The sequence below is a fragment of the Mizuhopecten yessoensis genome, unplaced genomic scaffold, assembly GCF_002113885.1.
Source record: "Mizuhopecten yessoensis strain PY_sf001 unplaced genomic scaffold, ASM211388v2 scaffold716327, whole genome shotgun sequence".
Taxonomy (NCBI): domain Eukaryota; kingdom Metazoa; phylum Mollusca; class Bivalvia; order Pectinida; family Pectinidae; genus Mizuhopecten; species Mizuhopecten yessoensis.
In genome coordinates, this window is record NW_018480061.1 from 793,531 (window position 1) to 799,530 (window position 6,000).

The window sequence follows — 6,000 nt, forward strand, 5'->3', positions numbered from 1 at the left end:
CTTGTGTTAGCTTCAATTTGTGTTATGTTTTATATTCACAATGAAAATGAATGAATAAGTGTTGACTGAATTTTTTGTTTAAAACATGATATTATTGTTTTAACTGAATCTGCGAAATTGCCGTGCGAGAAAAGATGTTCTAACATTTATTTTAACTATGGTAATCATATTATAAAATGTTAATACATGAACTAACTTGCTGACTATCTGTGTGTCCATGTGTGGTGTCCATTTCAACGAATACCAAAGAGCCGAGCTTAAAAACAGTTTGTTATTCTAAACACTTTGCTTCTTTGTCCTACATTGGTTTTATACTTGAACATTGACTTAAGGAGGCATATTTAAGTACCATTTGGATTCATCGTCTCTCTGCATACAATAATCTCGTTAAATAAATAAATAAATGTATTCGTTTCAATAGGGACTGTTATATTATTCATTTTGACTGATTGACAATTAGCTGATTATTTTTTAGTTGATTTGTAAGATGGTGAGACTTCTACTAAAGTCGCGCAATCAGTAAAAAGAGTTTGAGGTACTTTTTTGAAAAACATTATCCAAATTTATTTTACATTCTAACATTCACCAACATGTTACCTAAAATACAACTATAGAGGGTCGGGGATAGAAAACACCGGATGCATTACTGCATTATGGGAAGAGACGACTAATGTGAGGCAAAACAGATTCAGAGGTGTCCTCGTATGGCCTCCGGAAAGGATATTAAAACTAGTTATATTTCTATATTTTCTCTAACTTGTTTACTTCTATGTCTATCTTAGCTAAGAAACATTTACATATTATATACTTTAATTGTAAAACCCAAAAATTATAACGAGAGTTTGAATCGAGGGAATTGTAATCAGAGCTGTAAGTCGAACTCAAGATAAATGAAAATGTTATGAAATATAGATGCTGGAAATACTGCCTTTTTGAAAACGCAAAGAATGATAAGACCGGATTTTCCGTAGGGTTAAGCGTTATCAATTCTTTAATACCATAAAATAACACCGAGCAGAAAGGGATAGAGAGGCGTATATCTGTTTGATAAGTATGGTTGTGATTATGAGTACAAATGGACGTGCCAGGTTTTATAGGCAGAACAAATAGTGGGCTGGCGGTGTCAGCACCTACAGAATTACCTCGAACAGTGACCGACCAATCGTGAAAAACGCTTTGGCCATAACTCACGCACTCTTCTGCCTTTGTGGTCTGGTGCAGGAAGTGACTAACCCTACATATCCTTGATCGTGTTCTACTAACTGGGACAGTTTTATTATAACGCCTTCTTCACACTAGATGTATGTTGCCTTACTGCGATATTACCGTAATATATTTACATTTGCATGCGGCATTGTCACTATATAGCCTCTTTGAAAGCTGTGTCGTTGATGGGACTTAAATTACCAAGCATCACGAGACACAATTCTTAGCGTATTAATACAACACTGACCGGAACTACAATATCCAGTATACATAAACATGCTGGCTGCTGAAATATCGCTGGGCATTGTGAGATTTGACAATGTCATTATAAATTTATGTGCAAAATAAAAAAATAAAATAAAAAACACTTTTATTACAACGAAAACAAGACCAAGGTCTGCAATATCGTACAAACTGCACATCGGTTGAAATCACCAATGCCGGCAATGGAAACAATTTTAACGCTCATGCAATTTATCAGAAATATCGTCTGTTACACTGCACTGATCAACAGGGGTTCGTTAAAAATGTCTGAAATACACATATTCTATAGACCTACTGACACATATGTTAAAGACCTACTGATATGAGTCGCAGCATACATACACATTTCAGACATTTGTAACGAACCTGTGCTCTGTCGCAAGATAACTCACTTCAAACGCTATCAGTTTCACGCGTCTCACATCCACGGTTCCTCAGTTTCTGAAGACATGTCAAATAACGAGACTGTTATAGAATTTACCGACTGTTGTCAGGTTCCAATACAATCAACACATACATTCACGCCTGGATTCTTCACAAATGAGCAAAGAGAAAAGTTCGAATTAACTTCCAAAAATTTCAGAGTTCTATTGATAAACTTAAATCACCATATAGACATATAATACGCAATTGTATTGATACTGAATTGTGGAATAAAATTGAAGTGTTTGTTAAAATTTCAAAATACTACTTTGTTTGCCAATCAGCACGCGACAATAGTCAATACGCTGTTCAAACTATTGAACGAAATTGTGTGGACCGTCGATAAGGCGGGGATTTTAAATTTTAGATATAAATTATAAGTTAAAAAAGAACATAAGAAGCAGAGAAAACGTAAATATAAGTATTGAACTGTTTTTGCTAGCGCATTGTGATTTGTTTGCTTGCATAGCTGTGTCATTCAAATAGATCATAAATATCATACAAAAACAGTTCAATGCTTAAATAAACCACGTGTCTTTATACAGTATGGAAATTAATAATACAATAGGCAGTAATTTCTTTGGTCTACAACGCATACAGTATAGAAGAGTAGTGTTGATTCTGCCAAAATTAGAACACAATCCTTTTAAGCAGATTACGTCTAATACTTTACAATTGTGGCATGTTGATGAGGTCGACACATAGCTAAATCAACATAAGAAAACAATATCTACCGAGTACGAAATTATACCAAGATATTTTATAGAAACATCAGGTTTACAATAATTTTTGTAGCATGCTTAAAGACGTTTTGTAGTTTGTCACGCGTGCTGTTTATACCATAGACGAGAGTAAATTAAAATGAAAAATAATAAAACAAGTATCGGGGAAATAGGAAATAGGAATACAGAATGCATTTTAATACAAATACATATTTTAAACGTCGGTAAAGAAAAACTTGACAGGATGCTAACGTAACAGTACAATTATTAAATATATTAAAAACTAGCTCAATTATCACAATTATGATAAAGACATAACAAACCCTGAAACTGAGGTGCAATATTTCGAAACCTAAATCATATACATGTATTGAAAGGCTATTTGGTTTTGTTTGTGCGAAACGTTGAGGGCTTGACATGAGATATTTTAATAATTACAGCTCAATAAAACAATACTTGTATCGTTGGGTCAGTGACCAAACCATGACGACCATGATATTTTTTTTACGAAAACTACAATAAAAGATATGAAAATGAGTTGACATGTTTTGTTAGATGTCTCCTCAGTTCTTTAAAGTACATACCTGGCTCTAAGAAAGAACGAATCAATTGACTTAATGTATTAGAGCGACTAATAATGTATCATTGCTATTTGACCTAAGGTTATTAATGTTATCGAAAGTCACTGACCGAAGGGTTGTTAGATCGGGTTAACGTGACCATACCAATGTGACATCAACAATACCCCTATTCATTAAATTAATCATGTCAAATGGACATTAACCTACACTGGCTTTTATTTAGTGGCGTTTCTCATTAAAGTGATAAACATCTACGTCACATTGAAGATACATGAAACAAAGCCATTCATTAACCTTTTTAAATGACGAATTCAGATGGACAACCTCATTAAACCACCTATTTGACTGATGATGATTGTCTAGGAAGAGTACAGACTGTATTGACTCATCTTTTGTCTACCTCATAACCATAAAACCAATTAGCAGTTTCTATTGTTTTCGTTAATGATGACAAGTTGTTTTACATTTTGTTTACTGTCCCTGATGAATGATAGATTAAAGGTCCAGCATATATGCTGTTGTTGACTTGTTGACAGACTGTTCACAGATAACAACTGGCAATAGTGTAGTCAATGACCGGCTGTATTTCTCACACATCTCAGATTGATAATGCTGATGGCTACGATAGTCAAATGTGTGTTGTTTTGCTTCACAATACGAAAAATACATGTTCGTAGCGCATTTTACAGACTTGCTCAGGTCAAATTTGATTTTTTTTGCTTCACAATACGAACAAACGGGATTGAGTGGAAACCCTCATTTTCATTTTTCCTCCCTTAACGAAACACATTTGTGGTCAGGTCATTTAATAGACTTGCTAAAGTCAAATATATTTTGTATTGCTTCACAATACGAACAAACTTGATTTAGTGGAAACTCTACTTTTCATATTTTCTCTCTTGGCGATTATTCAATACAGATGCGATATAAATTTCAGCATTTTAGAAAAAAATAAACCACATGGAAAATACGACTCTCAGTCTTTGAGCAATCAAGGCTACTGATGATCGAGTGAGATATTTTCTGACTAACGGGAGCAAAATATTTCAATTTCTTCAAAACATCGCCACTGCACATTTACAAAAAATAATTAATGAAAAGTCCATATACCAATTGAAATTATTTGAATTGGCATATACCTTCCCTATATAACTATTGATAGTTTATTATTTATTATAAATTATGTTATTCAATAACCGAGCGTTTCTGAATGTAAGATAATTCAATTAACGATGAAAGGATTTACTATTTAACTTATAAAACATCGTCAAGCAAATGGCTGTTGGAATTACAGAGTTCGACGTTGGGACAGTTTAACTTATGGAACAGCGCATAACATGCACATATGTTGGGATAAAATAGACGGACGTCTTCACTGTTTAACAAATGAAACAGCGTAAACAACGTCTGGACTGCTTTACTGATGGAACAGCAAACCGCACGAGATTATTGATTATAAGAGATTCTGACATGTTTACTGTTAAACTGGGACAGCGCAAAGCACAACGGAAACGAAATATGATTGTCGGGTGTCTTGCCTGTTAATAACTTTTACTTATTTTCTTTTCATGCTGCTATGGTCTGTGAAAAATATATTTAGATGACCAACACAATCTACAACCAAGCTATGAGATAAGTGAACATTGACGAAAGACCACGCCAAATGTATTATACGGTATAAGCTAGCCATAGGATGCATACACTTCGACAGAAACCCACGCTTGAATTTTAACCATCTACAGGCTAGCCATGAGAGGGATAAACATCGACGGAAGGCCACGCCAGATGTGTTATACGGCACTAGATATATATGAGACAGATAAACATTGACATAAAGCTACGCAAGATATATGCTAGGGTACAATCTCGCTATAAGACGGGTACACATCGACGGAATGCCACGCCAGATTTATGATACGGTAGAAGCTCGATATGAGACGGTACACATCGGCAGAATGCCACGCCAGAATTATGATACAGTAGAAGCTCGATATGAGACGGGTACACATTGACAGAATGCCACGCCAGAATATGACACGCTACTAGCTCGCTATAAGACGGGAACACATCGACGGAATGCCATGCCAGAATTATGATACGGTAGAAGCTCGATATGAGACGGTACACATCGGCAGAATGCCACGCCAGAATTATGATACGGGAGAAGCTCGATATGAGACGGGTACACATCGACAGAATGCCACGCCAGAATTATGATACGGTACAAGCTCGCTGTGAGACGGTTACACATGGACGGAAGGCAATGCTAGATGTATATCACGGTTCATTAGGTGCCTAAAAGTGCATGTGTTGTTAATAGGAAAAACGTGATACACATGACATTGGGCGGCTCGTAGTACGATAAAATCAGTCAGGAACTAGGTATCAAACCTTTTTTTATCATTATCTTTTTATATTTGTTAGAATATGGAAACAAACTAGCAATGTGTTACCAAAACGTATGCATTATTTTTTTTTATATCGCATTGGTTTCGTATAATTATGTTTATATGACAACTTCTAATTGATTATAATAGGAAAACCGTTAACCATAGCGTATACATGCAAGGAAAAAAGAGACCCCCTGCTAAATAAAAAACCCAATTAACCGTCAAAAACGAGAAAAATCATATCGCATTATCAATAGAAAGGGCAAAATATATCATAGCATAGACACATCAAGACAAAAAACAGTAGAGCGTCATATCACAAGGAAAAAATACCACAGAATCGTCTTAAAGGGCAAAACATATCATAGCGTCAACACATAATAACAAAACACATCATACCACCAATACGCAAGG